The sequence below is a fragment of the Bufo gargarizans genome, chromosome 6, assembly GCF_014858855.1.
Source record: "Bufo gargarizans isolate SCDJY-AF-19 chromosome 6, ASM1485885v1, whole genome shotgun sequence".
In the NCBI taxonomy this organism is placed as follows: Eukaryota; Metazoa; Chordata; class Amphibia; order Anura; family Bufonidae; genus Bufo; species Bufo gargarizans.
Genome location: NC_058085.1, coordinates 214,447,037 through 214,474,440, shown reverse-complemented (window position 1 = coordinate 214,474,440; position 27,404 = coordinate 214,447,037).

Here is a 27,404-nt window from a genome sequence, read left to right as displayed (position 1 = left end):
GCATTGCTAATGTCAATCACAGAGAAGAATTTGTTTTCTGGTTTTCTGGTTTTAAGTCATTAAGGAGGGTATGAGGATCAGGGACAGTAGGTGCCCTTGGTAAGACGGCCTTGTTGACTGCCTGCAGCTCTTTGACCATCCATGGAGGGTGGTACCTTGTGGACAAAAAATAAGTGTGTACTACAGGGTGAGTCAGGGCACTCAATGATAACTTCAGCCTCAAGCGAGGCCTCAATTATGGGTTTTATGCTTTCTTCAGCTTCTGGTTTGAGTGAATATTGGAAGGTGGACATAGGAGCGATATTAACTGGTTCCACATCTTTTTTTTTTTTTTTTTTTTTTTTACTATAAAGAAGCTAAAAGGTCAGATAGTTCTGCCTCCTGTTCCTCAGTCAGTATCAGTATCTGTCAGTGCCTTCCATGACCTCCCTGTACTTCTGATTTTGCCACAGTGACCCAATTAAATGATTTTGAGTATGCATTTAGGCTTGATTGTACTCTACTTCTTCTCCCATGGATTTCAATTTAGACTGTTTTGGGTACAAAGTTCCCCACATCCCTCCATTCAGCATCTTTGTCAGGAAGACATGTGGTGCAGGGGTCAAGTCCTGGGAAAAAAAGTGTGGGAACTCACCCAAGATCCACTGCAACCCATCCCCCCCCCCCCCCCTCTCCAAAAAATAAAAAAGCACAGAAAATCTAGCATGCTGTAATTTGTGTCGCTGCGGAATAAAAAATAAAAAAAAAAACACTTTTAGAAAAGTTTGTCCTGGGATTCGATCTCATGACCTCTACACAACAGAGGCAAGGCATATGCCCTCACAGCTATGAAAGCTGTCTAGCTAGGTGCTTAAAAAAAAATATATAAGACTTCTACTGTAGGTAACTTTGCCCACTGTGTATGGATGTAGCAGGGCTGGGTGTGTTGGGGCAGCTGTCATGTGTATGGTTGTACACTAGGTATCAGTAAACTAGGTATCAGTAGAAGTCTTATAAAATAAAAAAACACACTTTTAGAAAAGTTTGTCCTGGGATTCGAACTCATGACCTCTACTCTACACATCAGAGGCAAGGCATTTACCCTCACAGCCATTAAAGCTGTCTAGGTAGTTGCTTAAAAAAAAAAAAAAAAGACTTCTATTTATACCTAGTGTACTGATACCTAGTGTACAACCATACACATGACAGCTGCCCCCAACACACCCAGCTCTGCTACATCCATACACAGTGGTACACTAGGTAGCAGTACACTAGGTATAAGTAGAAGTCTTATATATTTTTTTTTTTTTTTTTTTTTTTTTTAAGCAACTACCTAGACAGCTTTCATGGCTGTGAGGGTAAAATGTCTTCCTCTGATGTGTAGAGGTTCCGAGTTCGAATCCCAGGACAAACTTTTCTGAAAGACATTCGAAATGATCTCGTAGTGAAGGAGATGATGTCATTAGGGGGCGGGGCACCATGAGAGGAGTCACAGTGAGGCAGTCGCAGGCAGCAGCACCGCACAGACAGCTTCCTCTCAACTGAAGCCCTCCTCCCTTATCCTGCCCTGCACAGTGCGCTCCCCCTGTGAATCTGATTCTGATTCAGCCGGGTCCTCCTGGCTTGAGGCTGAAAGGGAACGGCGTTCCTGCCATGAAAAAAGTGCAGGAACGCCGTTCCCATGCGTTCCCCCTCCACTCGACCCCTGATGTGGTGTCAATCCCTTAAACAGTTTTACCATTATTTCAGGTAACTTACAGTCTATGCCACAGAAACCTTTTGTGTCCAAGTACATTTTACTTATGAGGAGTTTGACTTCTTTTTCCTTGAATTACTTTTCCTCATACTTTTTGTCGGGCTCTGTGGCATATTTGTAGTACATGATGCAATGAAGGCTATAGGGATTGTGGTGATCTACTCTTGAATATACCTTTTCAGTTGCTTCTTTTTCCAAGGCCTCTGTTACAATGGGGGTTTAACTATAGGTGCTTCATCTGGGTGGATTACTGTTTTAGATTCCCCTGAATCACACAACATTTTTATTTCCTTTCTGTCTATTCTTAAGGTTTTTCCTCATTTTATAAAATTGGTGCTATTTGTCCTAAATTCAACACTTCCTCTTTACTCTCCTGGTAAAGTACTTGTTCATCCTTAACAACTCATGCTGACACATCTTCCTCATTTTCAGGTTCTGACCTGTCCTTTCTCTGTTTGCAATTTCTTGCCCAATGTCCTGTCTTCCCACACACATAACAGCCTTCATTATTCCTTCTTACTCTACCTTCATCCACTATTTTTACTTACTCCATCTACAACATAAATTGCTGAACTTTCATCAACAACGAAAAAGTCTTTCCTTTTTTTTTAATTATTGTGGTTAAGCATGTCTGGCATAGTCCAGAATAGGGGTAAATCTACTAGTGCAATTATCAATAGTTCTGAAGCTGCGTACGTGTTATAAACAGCCTTTGAATAAGGAGGATACACCTCTCCACAATACCCTACTATTCCTAAAAATTGCCCCATTCACCATGGATTACTAGAGAGAGAGATTTGCTGAATGGACCTCAAACCTGGAAATATACACTGTCCTAGAAATGTAGCCATGGACTACACCAGGACTGCAGCTTATCTTTGGATAATTTGCTGCTTTTCACAAATAGAAATAATAAAAGACTAACAAATTCAAAACCTTGCTTAGTCACATACTGTTAGCATATCAACATATTATAACAGATCATGTGTTATCCAATAAACTACTGGTCGTCTCTTCAGTGTCCTCCTTGCTACTGGAAATAGGGGCCTGTCATACAGGGAAGTACTTTTATGTATAATCCCACCTCTTGTAGCTGGGCTGCAATGACCTTTTCCTGGGTGTGACTTAGGAGGTATTGACAAAAACACATAAGTGTGAATTAGGACTTATTTTAACATGGCCAGATCAAACAGGCATCCTGCCAAAACTACTTTACTGGTTGCCCACATATCAGGTACCAATAACAATATAGCTTCTGGCATAAGGTGTGGCGTGGTCTGAGGGTTAGCCATTGTAAGTCAGTATATGGAAAGTCCCACTCCCTTCATTTGGGCTGCCTTACCCTTTCTTCTAACAGCCATTTCTACTTAGCAAGGCTTGTAGTCTGATCTCTGCTGTTAATTAAACATTCAGTGAGTAACATTTAACATTTTACACAGGAAGTAACTTTAACTTCATACATAACACCACAAACAGATAAACAACACAAAGGGCCCAATTCACACACCTCATCATTTTTACATTTTCATTCCTTAAAGTTTATATGTCTTGTTGTTAATCCACAGTATTCATACACACATCTATTTACAACGTCACACATCTGCTCATAGTTGCACCCATAATTACACAAAAGAAACAGACTACAAATTCAATTAATTTCAAACAATACCAACATCATCTTACATAGTAACATAGTCCATAGGCCAAAAAAAGACATTTCTCCATCCAGTTCGGCCTGTTAACCTGCAAGTTGATTCAGAGGAAGGCAAAAAAAAACTGTGAGGTAGAAACCAATTTCCCCCACTTTGGGGGAATAAAAAAATTCCTTCCCGACTCCAATCAGGCAATCAGAATAACTCCCTGGATCAACGACCCCTCTCTAGTAGTTATAACCTGTAATATTATTACACTCCAGAAATACATCCAGGCCCCTCTTGAATTCCTTTATTGTACTCACCACCTCCTCAGGCAGAGAGTTCCATAGTCTCACTGCTCTTACCGTAAAGAATCCTTTTCTTTGTGTACAAACCTTCTTTCCTCCAGACGCAGAGGATGTCCCCTCGTCACAGTCACAGTCCTGGGAATGAATAGATGATGGGATAGATCTCTGTACTGTCCCCTGATATATTTATACATATTAATTAGATCTCCTCTCAGTTGTCTTTTTTCTAAAGTGAATAACCCTAATTTTGATAATCTTTCAGGGTACTGTAGTTGCCCCATTCCAGTTATTACTTTAGTTGCCCTCCTCTGGACCCTCTCCAGCTCTGCTATGTCTGCCTTGTTTACAGGAGCCCAGAACTGTACACAGTACTCCATGTGTGGTCTGACTAGCGATTTGTAAAGTGGTAGGACTATGTTCTTATCACAAGTAGAAGAAAAGACCGGCACTCACTTATCTTCAAAGTTTTTTTTCCTTTTATTCGCCACACATAGATATGTTCAGTGACGCGCGTTTCGGCTCTGTTGCGAGCCTTTCTCAAACCAATGGCATATAACAAAGTCATACAATACAAGTGATTTAAATAGACCGCCAAAGCGGAAATGACATCATGTAGTCATGGTAATTTAGACAAACAAAAATGGAGTAAAAGGTAAAAAAAGGAAAGAAAAGAGAAAGAGCAAAGGGGAGGGAACAAAAGAAAAGGGGAAACACAGAATAACAATTTAAATAATCAGATACACGTGAGAAACAGCCCAATCGCAACAGCATCAATGAGAATGATAACAATCATAAATTCTTTTGAAGTTCTCTAGATATTCGTACTAGCTTGCAATTCAGATGATGCGGTTGGGGGGTTCCTCACGTTTTCTGTAAAATACAAGAAAACAAAGTATAAATTTAACATACATGTAAAAGAAACAGACATCTACAGAAAGCTATGGAGATCGTACTCCCGGTTTAACCCCATGGGTTCCAGTGTCTGAAGTGTATGAATCCAATAGGATTCACGCTTCTTTAGCATTTTTAAGCGATTACCGCCTCTACGAGGTTGTTGTACCTGCTCAATAATTTGAAAGCGCAATTGCGCAATATTGTGCTTACAGCGATCAAAGTGATGAGGGACGGGTAGGAGTAAATTATTTTTTCTAATAGTGGACTTATGCTTAGAGAAGCGATCCTTCATGCGCATGGATGTTTCACCTATATATAACAATCCACAAGGGCACTTGAGTAAATATATAATGAAACTACTATTGCATATGAAAAAGCCTCGAACTGGAAAGCGCTTGCCTGTATGGGGATGCGTAAAATATTCCCCTTTAATTACACTTGAACAGTGTATACACCCTAGGCAAGGGAATGTGCCCTTTCTAGGAGTTGATAAAGTCTGCTGACGCTTCTCAGTTTGAGCACTGCCCACATCCGCCCTTACCACCATATCGCGGATATTTTTGTTACGCTTATAGCACAATAATGGAGGATTTTTAAATTCCTCAATAGAGGGATAAGCCCTTGACAATATATTCCAATGTTTAGAAAAAATAAATCGACACCTGTTCACCCATGGGTGGAACTTAGTAACGAACGGTATACGCGACCCCCTAGACTCCTGTTTAGGGGTCAAGGAGGTGACCCTACTTCTCTCACTATCTAGCAGTGCTGTGGGATATCCTCTATTCTCAAATCTCATAGACATTTCATCAAGACGTTTTTCTTTCACTTCAGTATTAGAAACAATCCTACGTACCCTTTGAAATTGGGAGTGGGGTAAGGCTTTTTTTACTGTGGGAGGATGATAACTTGAGAAATGGAGAAGAGAATTTTTGTCGGTGTTTTTGATATACAAATCAGTCACAATTGACCCACCTGCACCCTTAATGACCAGGGTGTCTAAAAAATTAATCTCATGATCACTATAATGTAAAGTAAACTGCAGCTCGGGCCAAATTGAGTTCAGAAAATCTGAAAAGGCACGAAGGGATCGAATGCCGCCCCGCCATACACAAAACACGTCATCGACGAATCTTCGCCAAAAAATACAATGAATTTTAAATAGATCATTGGTGTAAATATACTTGTCTTCAAACCATGACATGTATGAATTTGCATATGGCGGTGCGGCATTCGAGCCCATCGCGGTCCCACAGCACTGCTGGTAGTAGGTGTCCTGAAATAAAAAATAATTCTCAGTTAAAATAATTTCAAGAAGTTTCAGAAAAAATTATTTGGCACCTTCACTGTGAGAGGAGAAGGATAGAAGCCACTCTACAGCCCGTATACCCTTCCAGTGAACAATAGAAGTGTACAGAGAACAAACATCGAAGGTGACTAACAAATCATCATCCTGTAACACCAGGGTCCCAACCTCACGTAAGAATTGATTCGTATCAAGCAGGAAAGACGGCATGTTTTTGGTCAGGGGTGTCATAACCTTTTCAAGCAAAATAGCTGGTGGAGACAAGATAGAGTCAGTCAAGGCCACAATAGGCCGACCCGGTGGTTGGGACAAAGATTTGTGCACTTTGGGCAGTGTATAGAACACTGGTGTTACAGGATGATGATTAATCAGATATTCCCCCAATTTGGGGTCAATGATCTGCTGTGCAATAAATGTATCAACCAAAGTACACAATTTCTTTTTTATAATGTATACCGGATCGCCGTCCAAAGGACGATATACATCAGTATTGGCCAACTGGCCCAAAATTTCACTGACATAATACTCCTTGTCCATAAGGACAAGAGCACCCCCCTTGTCAGCAGGCTTGAAAATCAGGCTATCGTCCCCCAATAAGTTATCGATAGCCTGCTTCTCAATGCGCGACAAGTTGTGGTTAACATAAGATCCACCCTGCCGTATCTCCTGCAGAGATTTTGACATGTCACGTTGGACCAATAAAATAAACGTTTCAACAGGATGATAACACTTAGGTGGTTGAAAGTGACTCTTGGTTCTCAGTCCAAAATCCTTCAATGATAAGCCAGTGTCACTGGTGGTTGCTGTACTTGCGCTTTTTTCAACATTAGTGGACTGCAAGCCTGAGAAATGTGCCTTAAGTCGGAGGTTCCTAAAGAAGCGCTGACAGTCCATGTCAAATTCAAAACTGTCAAGCGGACTAGTAGGACAAAATGATAGTCTCTTCTCCAATACCTGCAACTGGAGAGGACTTAAGCTTTTAGAGGATATATTGAAAATTAAAGTGTCATCTCTACCTGAGAGCGTGTTATCCGTGGTGCGTCGATGCCCCCGATAATGGCGTCCTGCTCGTCTGGTGTTTTTCTTTGTTGAGGTCTTTGTCTCCTTCTGCCTAAAAAAGGCACACGCGGAGGTCCAATAGTGGAATCACTTCCCGATCCAGATGACATCGAGGTTCCCCGACGTTGCTGCCTGGTAAATAGAGGTATAGCTGTGCCAGACAGATCTTGCCATTTATATACACGTTTATTCTGATAGTCCTCAGAGTCTCTGATAAATTTCTGGCGTTTAGTGCTTTCTATCTCCCTTTTCAGGTCAGCGCCAATTTTTTCCACTTTGGATTTTAGAGTAACCAATTCCTCAGCTGGTAAAGCGTCCTTCAGTTGCGTCTCAATGGTGGCAATTTTCTGCCTGCTAGTCATGATAGCTTCCGTCAGGTATTCGATGGTTAATACCATCAAGTCCATGGAGCACTTATTTAGAATATTTGAGAAGTTAGTGCAATAATCAATGTTGTCACAAAAAAACGTGGGTCTCAAATGGACTCGCAATCCACGTGGGATACGGTGCAAGCGGCAATATTCAGCAAGTGTGGATACATGTAGTTCCCAGGAGGTTAATCTCCTTACCTCCTTTTCAAGTTCTCTCCCTCGATACTCCGTGGGAGGTATTTTGAGAAAGTCCACATTAGCAGTCACATTGGACACGATCTCCCGTGCCCGTTCTTCCGTGTAGGAGAATGAAGCCATGTTGTATGGAAAATACACAGGTGCTCGCGCTGAAGAAAATTTGAAGTATTTCAACGAGGGTCAGCCGGCACTCCGTTTGTAGGCGTGGTGCACGTGTCCAGGGCCGAAGTCCAAGTACAAGTAGAAGAAAAGACCGGCACTCACTTATCTTCAAAGGTTTTTTTCCTTTTATTCGCCACACATAGATATGTTCAGTGACGCGCGTTTCGGCTCTGTTGCGAGCCTTTCTCAAACCAATGGCATATAACAAAGTCATACAATACAAGTGATTTAAATAGACCGCCAAAGCGGAAATGACATCATGTAGTCATGGTAATTTAGACAAACAAAAATGGAGTAAAAGGTAAAAAAAGGAAAGAAAAGAGAAAGAGCAAAGGGGAGGGAACAAAAGAAAAGGGGAAACACAGAATAACAATTTAAATAATCAGATACACGTGAGAAACAGCCCAATCGCAACAGCATCAATGAGAATGATAACAATCATAAATTCTTTTGAAGTTCTCTAGATATTCGTACTAGCTTGCAATTCAGATGATGCGGTTGGGGGGTTCCTCACGTTTTCTGTAAAATACAAGAAAACAAAGTATAAATTTAACATACATGTAAAGAAACAGACATCTACAGAAAGCTATGGAGATCGTACTCCCGGTTTAACCCCATGGGTTCCAGTGTCTGAAGTGTATGAATCCAATAGGATTCACGCTTCTTTAGCATTTTTGAGCGATTACCGCCTCTACGAGGTTGTTGTACCTGCTCAATAATTTGAAAGCGCAATTGCGCAATATTGTGCTTACAGCGATCAAAGTGATGAGGGACGGGTAGGAGTAAATTATTTTTTCTAATAGTGGACTTATGCTTAGAGAAGCGATCCTTCATGCGCATGGATGTTTCACCTATATATAACAATCCACAAGGGCACTTGAGTAAATATATAATGAAACTACTATTGCATATGAAAAAGCCTCGAACTGGAAAGCGCTTGCCTGTATGGGGATGCGTAAAATATTCCCCTTTAATTACACTTGAACAGTGTATACACCCTAGGCAAGGGAATGTGCCCTTTCTAGGAGTTGATAAAGTCTGCTGACGCTTCTCAGTTTGAGCACTGCCCACATCCGCCCTTACCACCATATCGCGGATATTTTTGTTACGCTTATAGCACAATAATGGAGGATTTTTAAATTCCTCAATAGAGGGATAAGCCCTTGACAATATATTCCAATGTTTAGAAAAAATAAATCGACACCTGTTCACCCATGGGTGGAACTTAGTAACGAACGGTATACGCGACCCCCTAGACTCCTGTTTAGGGGTCAAGGAGGTGACCCTACTTCTCTCACTATCTAGCAGTGCTGTGGGATATCCTCTATTCTCAAATCTCATAGACATTTCATCAAGACGTTTTTCTTTCACTTCAGTATTAGAAACAATCCTACGTACCCTTTGAAATTGGGAGTGGGGTAAGGCTTTTTTTACTGTGGGAGGATGATAACTTGAGAAATGGAGAAGAGAATTTTTGTCGGTGTTTTTGATATACAAATCAGTCACAATTGACCCACCTGCACCCTTAATGACCAGGGTGTCTAAAAAATTAATCTCATGATCACTATAATGTAAAGTAAACTGCAGCTCGGGCCAAATTGAGTTCAGAAAATCTGAAAAGGCACGAAGGGATCGAATGCCGCCCCGCCATACACAAAACACGTCATCGACGAATCTTCGCCAAAAAATACAATGAATTTTAAATAGATCATTGGTGTAAATATACTTGTCTTCAAACCATGACATGTATGAATTTGCATATGGCGGTGCGGCATTCGAGCCCATCGCGGTCCCACAGCACTGCTGGTAGTAGGTGTCCTGAAATAAAAAATAATTCTCAGTTAAAATAATTTCAAGAAGTTTCAGAAAAAATTCTTTGGCACCTTCACTGTGAGAGGAGAAGGATAGAAGCCACTCTACAGCCCGTATACCCTTCCAGTGAACAATAGAAGTGTACAGAGAACAAACATCGAAGGTGACTAACAAATCATCATCCTGTAACACCAGGGTCCCAACCTCACGTAAGAATTGGGGGACGATAGCCTGATTTTCAAGCCTGCTGACAAGGGGGGTGCTCTTGTCCTTATGGACAAGGAGTATTATGTCAGTGAAATTTTGGGCCAGTTGGCCAATACTGATGTATATCGTCCTTTGGACGGCGATCCGGTATACATTATAAAAAAGAAATTGTGTACTTTGGTTGATACATTTATTGCACAGCAGATCATTGACCCCAAATTGGGGGAATATCTGATTAATCATCATCCTGTAACACCAGTGTTCTATACACTGCCCAAAGTGCACAAATCTTTGTCCCAACCACCGGGTCGGCCTATTGTGGCCTTGACTGACTCTATCTTGTCTCCACCAGCTATTTTGCTTGAAAAGGTTATGACACCCCTGACCAAAAACATGCCGTCTTTCCTGCTTGATACGAATCAATTCTTACGTGAGGTTGGGACCCTGGTGTTACAGGATGATGATTTGTTAGTCACCTTCGATGTTTGTTCTCTGTACACTTCTATTGTTCACTGGAAGGGTATACGGGCTGTAGAGTGGCTTCTATCCTTCTCCTCTCACAGTGAAGGTGCCAAATAATTTTTTCTGAAACTTCTTGAAATTATTTTAACTGAGAATTATTTTTTATTTCAGGACACCTACTACCAGCAGTGCTGTGGGACCGCGATGGGCTCGAATGCCGCACCGCCATATGCAAATTCATACATGTCATGGTTTGAAGACAAGTATATTTACACCAATGATCTATTTAAAATTCATTGTATTTTTTGGCGAAGATTCGTCGATGACGTGTTTTGTGTATGGCGGGGCGGCATTCGATCCCTTCGTGCCTTTTCAGATTTTCTGAACTCAATTTGGCCCGAGCTGCAGTTTACTTTACATTATAGTGATCATGAGATTAATTTTTTAGACACCCTGGTCATTAAGGGTGCAGGTGGGTCAATTGTGACTGATTTGTATATCAAAAACACCGACAAAAATTCTCTTCTCCATTTCTCAAGTTATCATCCTCCCACAGTAAAAAAAGCCTTACCCCACTCCCAATTTCAAAGGGTACGTAGGATTGTTTCTAATACTGAAGTGAAAGAAAAACGTCTTGATGAAATGTCTATGAGATTTGAGAATAGAGGATATCCCACAGCACTGCTAGATAGTGAGAGAAGTAGGGTCACCTCCTTGACCCCTAAACAGGAGTCTAGGGGGTCGCGTATACCGTTCGTTACTAAGTTCCACCCATGGGTGAACAGGTGTCGATTTATTTTTTCTAAACATTGGAATATATTGTCAAGGGCTTATCCCTCTATTGAGGAATTTAAAAATCCTCCATTATTGTGCTATAAGCGTAACAAAAATATCCGCGATATGGTGGTAAGGGCGGATGTGGGCAGTGCTCAAACTGAGAAGCGTCAGCAGACTTTATCAACTCCTAGAAAGGGCACATTCCCTTGCCTAGGGTGTATACACTGTTCAAGTGTAATTAAAGGGGAATATTTTACGCATCCCCATACAGGCAAGCGCTTTCCAGTTCGAGGCTTTTTCATATGCAATAGTAGTTTCATTATATATTTACTCAAGTGCCCTTGTGGATTGTTATATATAGGTGAAACATCCATGCGCATGAAGGATCGCTTCTCTAAGCATAAGTCCACTATTAGAAAAAATAATTTACTCCTACCCGTCCCTCATCACTTTGATCGCTGTAAGCACAATATTGCGCAATTGCGCTTTCAAATTATTGAGCAGGTACAACAACCTCGTAGAGGCGGTAATCGCTTAAAAATGCTAAAGAAGCGTGAATCCTATTGGATTCATACACTTCAGACACTGGAACCCATGGGGTTAAACCGGGAGTACGATCTCCATAGCTTTCTGTAGATGTCTGTTTCTTTTACATGTATGTTAAATTTATACTTTGTTTTCTTGTATTTTACAGAAAACGTGAGGAACCCCCCAACCGCATCATCTGAATTGCAAGCTAGTACGAATATCTAGAGAACTTCAAAAGAATTTATGATTGTTATCATTCTCATTGATGCTGTTGCGATTGGGCTGTTTCTCACGTGTATCTGATTATTTAAATTGTTATTCTGTGTTTCCCCTTTTCTTTTGTTCCCTCCCCTTTGCTCTTTCTCTTTTCTTTCCTTTTTTTACCTTTTACTCCATTTTTGTTTGTCTAAATTACCATGACTACATGATGTCATTTCCGCTTTGGCGGTCTATTTAAATCACTTGTATTGTATGACTTTGTTATATGCCATTGGTTTGAGAAAGGCTCGCAACAGAGCCGAAACGCGCGTCACTGAACATATCTATGTGTGGCGAATAAAAGGAAAAAAACCTTTGAAGATAAGTGAGTGCCGGTCTTTTCTTCTACTTGTACTTGGACTTCGGCCCTGGACACGTGCACCACGCCTACAAACGGAGTGCCGGCTGACCCTCGTTGAAATATGTTCTTATCACAGGCATCTATGCCCCTTTTGATGCAACCCATTATCTTATTGGCCTTGGCATTATCTTATTGGCCTTGCATTATTCCTTCCCATGTGCATAACTTTACATTTGTCAGTGTTAAACCTCATCTGCCACTTATCTGCCCAAGCCTCCAATCTATCCAGATCGCTCTGTAGTAGTGTACTGTCCTCTTCAGAGTTAATTAATTTACACAGTTTAGTGTCATCTGCGAAAATTGATACTTTACTATGCAAGCCTTCTACAAGATCAGTAATAAATATATATTGAAGAGAATAGGGCCCAATACTGACCACCCCTGAGGTACCCCACTAGTGACCCAATCTGAGTGTTTAATGTTTTTTTAATTTAATCTTTATTTTGTTTTACAAAAACATAAGGTTAATACATAGACCAATATCAATCACACTAGTATAAAAATTATACCAATAAACATCATATCCATCGCATCTATGTATAAAATATACGAATCATAAATAACCTCCCCCCCCCCCCATTGGCTGCTGTTCCCCTCAATTCAGTAAAATACAACATACAACACATACATTAGATATTTCTATGTGGCTCTGCGTGCAACTCTCCGATTCCTTTCACTATCCTCGTAAATTTTAATTTGTTGAAGGTATGCACCCCACTCCTTAGACGAGGGCTGGGAAGCAGAGCCCCAATACCTGACCACTATAGCTTTCGCTACCATCAATCCCCTCATCCAAATCCGCCTAACCTGATGGGGAACTTCCGTTTCCGAAGTATAGTCTCCGAAGATCACTATCAGGATCCCCGGATTATAATTCATAGAGGATTCCTTTTGTAAAGCAAAGAAAACCTCTTCCCAATATTTTCTTATTTTACTACAACTCCAAAGCATATGTGCAAAATCAGCGTTCACGTAACCACATTTAGGGCAACAACAGTCCCGATCCCTATTTTGGGGGAACTTTCCTTGGGTTTTGGGCGTATAATACAGTCTATGAAGGATCTTAAATTGGATCAATCTATGAGCACTGGATACTGACGCCTTTCTCACATTCCTGTAGATAGTAGGCCACTTTAAAGAGGGGCAATTCAACTCTTGCTCCCATTTACCTGGGGCCTTAAAAGGTGTTACAGTAGCCAGTGCCATTCGGAGTTCAGCATATAATCGAGATAGTTTCACCTTCTGGTCCTTCTGAGCGTCACAATAATCAAAAAAAATATTCTCTTGTGGAAATATACGGCCCCTATTCCTAGAGGCTTCAAATACATGTTTCAAACGTGCATACATGAATAAATCTAATGGTGAAGCATCAACCAACCCAAATTCCGAAGGTGATTTAAATCGACCTAAATAAAATAGGTGAGACACCCTATTGATGCCATTACGTGTCCAGTAACCAAACTCTGTAATTTTAGAAAATTCCTCCAGCTCCCCATTCCCCCACAGAGGGGTGAAAACAAATGGGCCGGAAACTTTAAGAAGCTCCTTCAGCCTATTCCACACCCTCTGTATTGAGAGAGGGATCAACAAGGTTTTTCTCATTCCCATAAACCCAGTTTCTAAACATAAAAAAATATTTTCTATTCGTTTGTCCATGACTTTATTCACATACCGTAAAAGTAAACTCTCTTTCCAGTTACAGCACCGCTGAATCTGTGTGCAAAAATAATAACCTTGAAAAAAAGGAAGTGACAGCCCACCTTCTGCCTCCGACAACCATAGATATCTCTGCTTTATACGCACCCTCTTCCTGCCCCAAATTAGATCATTAATCAAAGTCTCCAATCTATAAAAGAAAATATCCTCTATCCAAATGGGAGAAGCACACATCGGAAACAAAACCATGGGCAAAATAACCATCCTGATCAGTGCGATTCGGTCTATCTGTGCCAGTATCAATTTCCGCCAGGCACCAACCTTAGTCCTCACCCTATCCAGCGCTGGGGCCAGATTGAGCTCACAATATCTACTTATGGGAACCCCTATCTTAATCCCCAAATAATCTAAGGTATCATTGGGGGCCAAAACACGAACTCGGCTCTCTACATCTACAGCTTTCCGATTCAGCGGGAGGAGTGATGACTTTGCCCAATTAATCATATATCCTGATAATTTACCATAGTCTTCTATTACCTCCATAACATACGGAAGGATTTTCCAACCCTGATCTAAAAACAGGATCACGTCATCTGCATAAAGGCTTATTTTATCGCTGACTCCCGCCACCCCAAAGCCGTCTATACCCCTCTCTAATCGGATCTGACAAGCCAACGGTTCTATAAAGAGGGCGAAGAGGAGGGGAGACAGGGGACAACCCTGTCTCATCCCTCTCCGCATCATGACAGGAGAAGTAGTAATACCATTGATATTAATATATGCAGCCGGCTGTTCATATAACATTTGAGTCATTCCCAAGAATGAGTTCCCAAGACCAAAATGAGACATTGTAGCCCACAGAAAAGACCACTCCATCCTGTCAAACGCCTTCGCGGCGTCTAATGACAGGATGGAGTGGTCCACACCACCCCCCACAGACAAATTCAAAAACACCCTATATATACTGGACTGGATATGGCGGCCCGGGATAAAACCCGTCTGGTCAGGATGGACCAGATCAGCTATAACCCTCTTCAATCGACAAGCAAGAATTTTGGCGAAAATCTTGTAGTCCGTATTTAAAAGCGATATAGGTCTATATGATCCCACATCGCATGGATCCTTATCCTTTTTTAGGACCAAAACCATCACTGCCTCTCTGAATGATGGCGGTAGAGAGCCAAGTACGCAGGATTCATTGAAGACCCGAAGAAGGATTGGAAGGAGAGACCTGGCATGGTACCTATAGATTTCGAAAGGTAATCCATCTAGTCCTGGAGAGGAACTATACTTTAAGGACGGAAGAACCGCTTGGAGTTCCTCCAGAAGGATGGGGGAGTCCAGTATTTCTCTATCCTGAATAGTTAATTGGGGAAGCGCCAGTTGTTGAAGATATTGATCCATATCAGTACGACTAAACATAGACTCAGATTCATAGAGGGTAACATAGTAGTAACATAGTAACATAGTACATAAGGCCGAAAAAAGACATTTGTCCATCCAGTTCGGCCTGTTATCCCGCAAGTTGATCCAGAGGAAGACCCCTCTCTAGTAGCTATAGCCTGTAATATTATTAAGCTCCAGAAATACGTCCAGGCCCCTCTTGAATTCCTTTATTGTACTCACCATCACCACCTCCTCAGGCAGAGAGTTCCAGAGTCTCACTGCTCTTACCGTAAAGAATCCTTTTCTATGTTTGTGTACAAACCTTCTTTCCTCTAGACGCAGAGGATGTCCCCTCGTCACAGTCACAGTCCTGGGGATAAATAGCTGATGGGATAGATCTCTGTACTGACCCTTGATATATTTATACATATTAATTAGATCTCCCCTCAGTCGTCTTTTTTCTAAAGTGAATAACTCTAATTTTGATAATCTTTCAGGGTACTATTGTTGCCCCATTCCAGTTATTACTTTAGTTGCCCTCCTCTGGACCTTCTCCAGCTCTGCTATGTCTGCCTTGTTTACAGGAGCCCAGAACTGTACACAGTACTCCATGTGTGGTCTGACTAGCGATTTGTAAAGTGGTAGGACTATGTTCTTATCACGGGAATCTATGCCCCTTCTGATGCAACCCATTATCTTGTTGGCCTTGGCAGCAGCTGCCTGACACTGGTTTTTGCAGCTTAGTTTACTGTTTATTAAAATTCCTAGATCCTTTTCCATGTCAGTGTTACCGAGTGTTTTACCATTTAGTATGTACGGTTGACTTGCATTTTTCCTTCCCATGTGCATAACTTTACATTTATCAGTGTTAAACCCCATCTGCCACTTATCTGCCCAAGCCTCCAGTCTATCCAGATCCCTCTGTAGTAGTATACTGTCCTCATCAGTGTAAATTACTTTACACAGTTTAGTGTCATCTGCGAAAATTGATACTTTACTATGCAAGCCTTCTACAAGATCATTAATAAATATATTGAAGAGAATAGGGCCCAATACTGACCCCTGAGGTACCCCACTAGTGACAGTGACCCAATCTGAGTGTGTACCGTTAATAACCACCCTCTGTTTTCTATCACTGAGCCAGTTACTTACCCACATACAGATGTTTTCTCCCAGTCCGAGCATTCTCATTTTATATACTAACCTTTTAGAGTAATATTTCACAAATTCTTCTCTAATCTCTTCTGCAGATCTCACTCCAATTCCCTGTAGGTTCCTAATTTCTTTTATACTAGTGTCCTCTCTCTGGTTGGCCACCAAACGAGCCAAAAACCTACCCGTTTTACCAGACTCGCAAAAACGATTCTGGCCCTGAAATAACAACTTGTGGTGTGCTTTTTTATATAAAAGTGTCTTAAGCTGAGAGTTTGCCTCCTTTAATTGAGTGATGAAATGTTCATTATGACTGTCTATCAGTGCGCCCCGTAAACTCCTTACTGTGTCTGTCAATTGATTTTCCCTCTGTCGTGTTTCCTTTCTGAATCTATGAATTTTGTTAAAATACAACCCCCTAATATGGGCCTTCAATGCGTCCCATACATAATGAATATGAGTTGAACCTACGTTGAAGCCCCAAAATTCTTGAATATCCTGGTCTATTCAGGATTGCTCCCCAATCACCTCAAGCCAATGCAAATTCAATTTAAAAGTTCTTCCTACGGATGGAGCCTCCACAAACACAATCAAAACTGGGGAATGATCCGAGATTCCATGGGGTTCATACCTCATCCTCTGGATCCGACCGCACAGGTCCCGGCTTGCAAAAGCCAAATCAATACGGGACATAGACCCGTATGACTGGCTAAAACATGAAAAAAAATTCTTATTGCCATATAGGTAGCGCCAGATATCTACCAGCGCCAGCTCCTGGCACACAGCAGTTAGCGGGGACCCACTGCGACCGTGCCCAGAGAGTGAAGAGAACCGATCCAACTCAGGGTCCGGGACTGCATTAAAATCCCCCACCACCAGTAAAGAACATTGATTTTTGGTAGATATATATTGACCTAAATGGGAAAGGACAGTTGTTTTAAATGGAGGGGGGATGTAAATAAACGCCAATATTACCTCCTGTCTTTTCCAATACCCATGTAAAAATACATATCGCCCTTCTTTATCAATGGAACTATCTAGCGGCTGGAACTCCATCCCTCGATGAATATACACACTAACACCTCTTGCATAAGAGGAATAACAAGCGTGGTACTCCAAAGAGGCCCATTTCCTTTTCAATGTATAAATCCTATCAGCTGTAGCATGGGTCTCTATTAGTGCCACAATTGCGGGCAGATGGCGGACCACAAGGTCAAAGACCACCGTCCTCTTCACTCTGTCTCCCAGCCCTCTCACATTCCAACATAAGATATTACACGGCATATGATATGAGTAGAGGTATCGCTAATCTCAGCGGAGAGGCACGCAAAACCACATAACAGAGAACAGCAGCCAATCCCTCCCTAAAACCCACCCCCAAACCCCCCCCTGCATGGTTGACAAGGCATTTTACAATACCCATCAACCTCTCACCTACCACCAAACCTAACCCCCAACCACCTCCCCCCACTACCCCCCCTCCTCCCCCCCTCTTCCTACTATTTCATAGACCCCTAGAATCCAACCATTGCGCCACCTCCGCCTGTGTAATAAAAAAATGAACAGTATCATTGTGTACCACTCTTAATTTAGCAGGATATAACATTGAATACTTAATCTTGGCTGAAATCAATCTTTTTTTAACTTCAAAGAAGGTTCTTCTTTTGTTTTGGGTCTCTCGGGAGAAGTCCGGAAATATTGATATCAGATTACTATCAAAATACAATTCTGAAATTTCTCTTTTGCGTCTAAGAACCCAATCACGATCCTTAGAACAAACAAATTTTGCTAAAATTGCTCTAGCGGGGGCACCTGGGGGGGGGGGGGGTTTAAAAGGAATTCTATGGGCCCTTTCTACACAAAAGGAGGATACGTCATAGTCTGAACCCAAACTTTCTACCAACCACTTCTGAACAAAGTTCGGCGGGTTATCCTGTTCTACCCCTTCTGGGAAGCCTACTAATCTCAGATTATATCTGCGAGACCTATCCTCCAGCTCTACCACTTTCCTTCTTAACCAAGCACGGTCTTCATCAACCTCTTCTAGTCTGTTCTTTAATACCCCATTCTCTACCGTAACAGAGTTAACTGTAGTTTCCAATTCCTTAACCTTTAACCTCAGCTTCGTCATTTCGTCTCTTATTATAGTGACGTCCCCTTGTACCACTGCGAGGGAAGAGGCCAGGTCTGCAACCGAAGTACTAGTAGCGTTTACCACTCCCAGTATATCCTGCAATTTATTATTAATGCTCTCAAAGCCTTCACTATTGGGGGAGCTGGTCTTTAATAATACCTGTTCTGAACGATCCGTATTGTCTGAGCCTGCCTCCACCTGAGGAACCGATCTCTGTACCCCTCCTCTAGTTTTGGGTGGTGGTGACTTCAAAAATTTATCTAATCGAGCCTGTGGGCTCCCCCCAGATCCACCTTTTGGGGAGGTCAGTCCAGCAGATTTACGATATTTTGGCGGCATTCCTATCTCTGACAATATATTGCTACCACATAGAGAATTCCCAAACAGCAATATCTCATATATATAATTACAGAGCCCCACCCTTCAAAGTTAGGAGGGTCAGATACTTATCAACTATACAGGACAGACAGAGAAATGAGTGCCAAGACAGTGCAAAAAGCCGGAGCCCTTGGGCCGTACAAACTATCTGGTTACTCCCCCAGGCAACAGAGTAAAATATAATTACCAACCGATATATAGCGGTAATACAAGTATAGATAGAACACACCCCAGTTACAGTCCAGACATATTATCAAGACTCTGCTTTGAAGAGTATATTTCCTGCTGGGTGCCCAATAAGCACATCTTCTAAAGTTCAGTCTGCAGACACCAAAGTTTGGATTTTTCCCCTCTCAGAAGCAATATCGGAGCGCCCCAAGGATTTTCCAACTGACACTTTGGCTGTAGGAGGGCCAGTTCATCTAAAAAAGGAAGCAAGGCCCAATGAGGCTTGTAGAGCACAGAGGGTAGTTGTTGCCCTTAATTTTCCGTCATACCCTATCGTATCCCATAGAGAGAGGGAGGGGGGGCAGTTCTCCTGAAGACACAACCTCCAATTCCAACGACCAGAAAATGAAACAGACGATAGCCCCAGGGCTCAAAGGTATCCACCAGCAATCACCAATAATATCAGCAAATTCGCAGGTTCGCAGATTCGCAATCGGAGTAGGACCTCCAATTCATCCGCAAAGCATCTGGCACCGAACCCCTACTCCATCCATACAAGTTGTAGCCCAATTATCTAGGCCTTACTTTAGCACCGACATCCAGCACAACACAGATAGCATGAAGTAGATCACTCAGAGAAATGAGCATCGGATAACGGAGCAAACATGACAGAGCGGGCAGTGTAGAGCAGGTCCCCAGATATCCGCAAACATCAGGCAGCAGGATAAAGCCAGGGCCGCAACTACCAAGTGGCTTACCAGCTCTTAGGCCCAACACCCAGCACCTCCAGGGCAGCGGATCGCCATTCAGCTTGAAAGCAGCAAGTCCCACCTGCAGCCGACCAAGAGCAGGGAATCAGGCCAGGACACAGGGAAGGCGGCACATAAAAGTCCACCAGATATTCGCCAGATATTCGCCGGATATTCGCCGGTTATTCGCCCGGTTATTCGCCCGGTTATTCGCCCGATATTCGCCGGAGGCCGGAGAGTAAGGATCCAGCCACCTCCAATCTACTCCATCCGGCTTCGGCTCACCATGTCTGGGCAGGGGGCGGCAATCTCCTGCAGCTTCGGCTACATCGAGGAACGAGGCAGGGAGCGAGGGGAGAGGACGGCCGGGGGAGGAGCGCGGCAAACCTACGTCATGCCGCTACGTCGGAGGTTCATGTGTTCTCTAATGGCAAGAAGATCATGTGTTCCCTAGATCGCTCTGTAGTAGTGTACTGTCCTCTTCAGAGTTAATTAATTTACACAGTTTAGTGTCATCTGCGAAAATTGATACTTTACTATGCAAGCCTTCTACAAGATCAGTAATAAATACAGACGTGGACAAAATTGTTGGTACCCTTTGGTCAATGAAAGAAAAAGTCACAATGGTCACAGAAATAACTTTAATCTGACAAAAGTAATAATAAATTAAAATTCTATAAATGTTAACCAATGAAAGTCAGACATTGTTTTTCAACCATGCTTCAACAGAATTATGTAAAAAAATAAACTCATGAAACAGGCATGGACAAAAATGATGGTACCCCTAGAAAACACAGAACATAATGTGACCAAAGGGACATGTTAATTCAAGGTGTGTCCACTAATTAGCATCACAGGTGTCTACAACCTTGTAATCAGCCATTGGGCCTATATATATGGCTCCAGGTAATCACTGTGTTGTTTGGTGATATGGTGTGTACCACACTCGACATGGACCAGAGGAAGCAAAGGAAAGAGCTGTCTCAAGAGATCAGAAAGAAAATTATAGACAAGCATGTTAAAGGTAAAGGCTATAAGACCATCTCCAAGCAACTAGATGTTCCTGTGAGTACAGTTGCACATATTATTCATAAGTTTAAGATCCATGGGACTGTAGCCAACCTCCCTGGACGTGGCCGCAGGAGGAAAATTGATGACAAATCTAAGAGACGGATAATCCGAATGGTAACAAAAGAGCCTAGAAAGACTTCTAAAGAGATTCAAGGTGAACTTCATGCTCAAGGAACATCAGTGTCAGATCGCACCATCCGTCGTTGTTTGAGCCAAAGTGGACTACATGGGAGACGACCAAGGAGGACACCATTGTTGAAAACGAATCATAAAAAAGCAAGACTGGAATATGCCAAACTACATGTTGACAAGCCACAAAGCTTCTGGGAGAATGTCCTGTGGACAGATGAGACAAAAATCGAAGTTTTTGCCAAGGCACATCAGCTGTATGTTCACAGACGAAAAAATGAAGCATATCAAGAAAAGAACACTGTCCCTACTGTGAAACATGGAGGAGGCTCTGTTATGTTCTGGGGCTGCTTTGCTGCGTCTGGCACAGGGTGTCTTGAATCTGTGCAGGGTACAATGAAATCTCAAGACTATCAAGGAATTCTAGAGAGAAATGTACTAGCCAGTGTCAGAAAGCTTGGTCTCAGTCGCAGGTCATGGGTCTTGCAACAGGACAATGACCCAAAACACACCGCTAAAAACACCCAAGAATGGCTAAGAGGAAAAAATTGGACTATTCTAAAGTGGCCTTCTATGAGCCCTGACCTCAATCCTATTGAGCATCTTTGGAAGGAGCTGAAACATGCAGTCTGGAAAAGGCACCCTTCAAACCGGACACAACTGGAGCAGTTTGCTCATGAGGAGTGGGCCAAAATACCTGCTGAGAGGTGCAGATGTCTCATTGACAGTTACAGGAAGCGTTTGATTGCAGTGATTGCCTCAAAAGGTTGCGCAACAAAATATTAAGTTAGGGGTACCATCATTTTTGTCCATGCCTGTTTCATGAGTTTATTTTTTTACATAATTCTGTTGAAGCATGGTTGAAAAACAATGTCTGACTTTCATTGGTTAACATTTATAGAATTTTAATTTATTATTACTTTTGTCAGATTAAAGTTATTTCTGTGACCATTGTGACTTTTTCTTTCATTGACCAAAGGGTACCAACAATTTTGTCCACGTCTGTATATATTGAAGAGAATAGGGCCCAATACTGACCCCTGAGGTACCCCACTAATGACCCAATCTGAGTGTTTACTGTTAATAACCACCCTCTGTTTTCTATCATTGAGCCAGTTACTTACCCACATACAGACGTTTTCTCCCAGTCTGAGCATTCTCATTTTATATACTAACCTTTTATGTGGTACAGTGTCAAATGCTTTGGAGAAGTCCAGATACATGACATCCATTGATTCACCGCTGTCGAGTCTAGAACTTACCTCCTCATAGAAACTGATTAAATTAGTTTGACATGACCGATCCCTCACGAGGCCATGCTGATATGGCGTTATTTGCTTATTTCCGTTGAGATGCTCTAAGATAGCATCTCTCAGAAAACCTTCAAACAGTTTACACACAGCAGATGTTAAACTTACCGGCCTATAGTTTCCAGGCTCTGTTTTTTGGACCCTTTTTGAATATTGGCACCACATTTGCCATGCGCCAATCCTGTGGGACATTCCCTGTCAGTAAAGAGTCCGCAAATATCAGAGATAAGGGTCTGGCTATGACATTACTTAATTCCCTTAAGATACTGGGATGTATGCCATCCGGTCCTGGCAATTTGTCTATTTATTTATTTTTAAGTCGCTGAACTGGAAGTACTTCTTCCTGGGTCAGACAGGACACCTTTAATGGGGAATTTATTTTTACATTCTGAATGTCATCTGACAGTTTATTTTCCTCGGTGAATACAAAAAAAAGAAAAAAATATTTAACAGCTTTGCTTTCTCCTTGTCTCTCTCTGCAACTCCCCCCCTCATTACTCTTTAACCACCTCCGGACCGCCTAACGCACGGATACGTCCGGAAGGTTGTTGATTGATTCCTCCTGGACGCATCCATGCGTAATCTCGCGAGACGTGAGATTTCGGTCAGAACCGGCCCGCGCATGCGCATCGCGGGCCGGCAAAAGTTCAAGGAGTATTTAGTCAGCAACCTGCCAGCCAATGATCGTTGTGATGATGATTTTTTTAAAAATCGAATCAGAAGCCAGCTAACACATCATATTAGTAAATATGATGTGTTATATGGCGTCCTCTGCTGGTCCTTTTCGTCGGTTGGTCTCAGCAGAGGAGCAGGCATCACTGTGAGTACCCACCAACACTTCACTTAGCCCCAAGATCACCCTCCATCACCCCCATCACCCCAATTAACCCCTTGATCGCCCCCTGTCAATCACCTAGTGAAAGGGAAAAAAGTGATCAGTGTAAACTGTCACTTTTTTTCCCACTTGTATTGACTGTTAGGTTTAGGATAGTTTAGGCCCCTTGGTTAGGTAGTTTAGCGATTGTTTAGCGCCCAGCCCACCGCACCACAGTCACTGATTCGCTGATTAGCGTATCGCTAATCAGCATTTGTACTTTTATAGTATCTGTAAGTGATCAAAACTGATCACAGTCAGATCTATAATAGTATTAGTGTCACCTTAGTTCGCCCTCCACCCAAAACGCAGTGTTTGCCCGATCAGGCCTGATCGGTCGCCCCACCGCAGTGACAAAAATTATAATTACACGCGCTGCGGCGATAAAAAATCTTTTTTGATATTTTTTATCAACTGCAGCGGCCTCCGGTACTTCGCTAGCCTCCCATTTGTAAGACAGGCTTGCTTTTTTTCTTGGGTAGTCTCAGGGAATACCACTAAATTTAGTTGCCCAAATGTCAAACAGGGGGTATTCTTCTGAAGAGGCCTACAGGCTTCTGACCCAGTCGGATGAGGAATGGGAACCCTCATCTGATGAATCTAGCGGGTCAGAACCTGTAGAAAGCAGTGTCACTCTGACCCAAAGTTCGGACGAGGAGGCTGAGGTCCCTGATAGCACCAGGCGTACCGAGCCCCGTGTCGCTAGACCACAGGTTGCGCAGGATCCACTTCAAGGGCAGCAGAGTGGGGCTGGCGCTGTCGGATTACGTGGTGAGGCATACACCAGCAGTGCAGCTCATCGTGGACCTAGTACCAGCACTGCCGTACAACATGGTGAAGTGGCGAGCACCAGAAGGGCAGTTGAAGCTGGTACGGTGGCACGTGCAGTAGTTACCCCGTCGCAGTCACCGCACAGACAGGCCCGTAGAGCCCCTAGAATCCCTGAGGTGCTGGCAAACCCTGATTGGCAGTCCCCAACTTCAGCCGCACCTGTAGTTCCCCCTTTCACTGCCCAGTCTGGAGTTTGGGTTGAGACAGCTCAGATCGGTTCAGCCCTGGGATTTTTTGAGCTGTTCTTGACTGCGGAGCTCTTAGACTTAGTTGTGGCAGAAACAAATCGGTATGCCACACAATTTATAACCGCCAACCCGGGATGCTTTTATGCCCAGCCTTTCCGGTGGAAACCAGTCCAAGTTTCCGAAATTAAAATTTTTCTGGGCCTTCTCCTCAACATGGGTCTAACTAAAAAAGCATGAATTGCGGTCATATTGGTCAACGAACCCAATTCATGACATGCCCATGTTCTCTGCTGCTATGTCCAGGACACGATTTGAGACCATCCTGTGTTTCCTGCACTTTAGCGACAACACCGCCTCCCGTCCCAGAGGCCACCCAACTTTTGACCAGCTCCACAAAATTCGGCCCCTCATAGACCATTTCAACCAGAAATTTGCAGATGTGTATACCCCAGAGCAAAACATCTGCATAGACGAGTCCCTAATACATTTTACCGGGCGCCTTGGCTTCAAACAATACATCCCAAGCAAGCGCGCCCGGTATGGGGTCAAATTGTATAAGCTCTGTGAAAGGGCCACAGGCTATACCCACAAATTTCGTACCTATCAGGGAAAAGATCAGACCCTGGAGCCGGTCGGTTGCCCTGACCACCTGGGGAGCAGTGGGAAGACAGTCTAGGACTTGGTGTCACCCTTATTCGGCAAGGGGTATCATCTTTATGTGGACAATTTCTACATAAGTGTGGCCCTCTTCAGGCATTTGTTTCTAGAACAGATTGGCTGCTGTGGCACCGCGCGAACTAGTCGCGCGGGCTTCCCCCAACGGCTCGTTACCACCCGTCTTGTAAGGGGGGAGAGGGCTGCCTTGTGTAACCAAGAACTGCTCGCGGTGAAATGGAGAGACAAGCGTGACGTTTACATGCTCTCCTCCATTCACGCAGACACGACAATCCAAATTGAGCGAGCAACCCGTGTCATTAAAAAGCCCCTCTCAGTCCACGACTATAACCTTCACATGGGAGGGGTGGACTTCAATGACCAGATGTTGTCTCTGTATTTAGTGTCCCCCAGAACCAGACACTGGTATAAGAAGGTGTCTGTATACCTAATTCAATTGGCTCTGTATAATAGTTTTGTTCTCTACAGTAAGGCTGGGAGAACACGATCCTTCCTCAAATTTCAGGAAGAGATCATCAAGAACCTCCTGTACCCAGGAGGTTCCGTGGCCCCATCCACCAGTGTAGTTAGCCGTCTACACGAGCGACATTTCCCCAATGTCGTTGCCGGTACCTCAACCCAACCGTCACCCCGAAAAAGATGTCGTGTTTGTAGCAGGAGTGGAATAAGGCGTGACACCCGCTATTTCTGTCCTGACTGCCCTGACCACCCTTCCCTATGCTTAGGGGAGTGTTTCCGGAAGTACCACACACAGGTACACCTAGCATAGGGATCACATCTCACCAGGACAGGCACACAGGGCTATTAGGGCCCATTCACACAGAGCTGCTGCAAACCTCTCCTTTCACCTGGGACAAAGTGCAAAACGCACTTCGCCACATCTTTGGGTGATTTGCGCTTTGCACATTGTCCCATGGGTAAAAAGGTTTGAGGTTTGTCCTATAAAGGTAAAAAAATAAAAATAAATCACCAGTAAGCAAAAAGGTTAATGTTCAGTTCAAAAAGTTAAAGTTTATATGTTCTGTTCAAAAGTTAATAAAATTATTGCGTTGCGGCCTGGTTTTTTCATTTTTTTATTTTTTTTTACCTTGCAGGTGGACCAACCGATCGACTAGCTGCAGCACTGATGTGCATTCTGACAGAAGCATTGCGCTGCTGTCAGATTACACACAAGTCGAGTATGCAGTGCTGCAAGACGAGATTTCTCCTCTGCAGTAAAAGATACGTTTGCCGAGGCATATGAGCTGAGGAGGTGGCGGTGTTCCTATGCTTTGGCAAACACTTTGTATATAAAAAATAAATAAAAAATCCCGGCAATGATTTATTCATTCACATCGATTGATGTGAATGGAGAAATCTGGTTTGCCAGGGCATATGAGCTAAGTGGGTATAGATGTTGGGCGGAGCTCCTATGTCTTGGCAGACGCCTTTCCCCTCCTTTTTTGGGGGAACAGAGATTTTTTCATCCACATTGATTGATGCGAATGAAGAAATCTGTGCCGTTCATTTTTTTCTTTCAGCCCAGAGGCTGAACGGAAAAAAAAAATCTCATTACCTGTATGCTCAATATAAAGAGAATAGCAGAAACTCCTAATGCTGGCCATACATGTAATGATTGCGGAGACCCTCAAATGCCAGGGCAGTACAAACACCCCACAAATGACCCCATTTTGGAAAGAAGACATCCCAAGGTATTCGCTGAGGGGCATATTGAGTCCATGAAAGATTGAAATTTTTGTCCCAAGTTAGCGGAAAGTGAGACTTTGTGAGAAAAAAAAAATCAATTTCCGCTAACTTATGCCAAAAGAAAATATATTCTATGAACTCGCCAGGCCCCTCATTGAATACCTTGGGGTGTCTTCTTTCCAAAGTGGGGTCACATGTGGGGTATTTATACTGCCCTGGCTTTTTAGGGGCCCTAAAGCGTGAAAAGAAGTCTGGGATCCAAATGTCTAAAAATGCCCTCCTAAAAGAAATTTGGGCACCTTTGCGCATCTAGGCTGCAAAAAAGTGTCACACATCTGGTATCGCCATACTCAGGAGAAGTTGGGGAATGTGTTTTGGGGTGTCATTTTACATATACCCATGCTGGGTGAGATAAATATCTTGGTCAAATGCCAACTTTGTATAAAAAAAATTGTAAAAGTTTTCTTTAGCCAAGATATTTCTCTCACCCAGCATGGGTATATGTAAAATGACACCCCAAAACACATTCCCCAACCTCTCCTGAGTACGGCGATACCAGATGTGTGACACTTTATTGCAGCCTAGGTGGGCAAAGGGGCACACATTCCAAAGAGCACCTTTCGGATTTAACCGGTCATTTTTTACAGATTTTGATTGCAAACTACTTCTCACGCATATGGGCCCCTAAAATGCCAGGGCAGTATAACTACCCCACAAGTGACCCCATTTTGGAAAGAAAACACCCCAAGGTATTCCGTGAGGGGCATGGCGAGTTCCTAGAATTATTATTTTTTGTCGCAAGTTAGTGGAATATGAGACTTTGTAAGGAAAAATAAATAAATAAAAAATCATCATTTTCCGCTAACTTGTGACAAAAAATAAAAAATTCTAGGAACTCACCATGCCCCTCACGGAATACCTTGGGGTGTCTTCTTTCCAAAATGG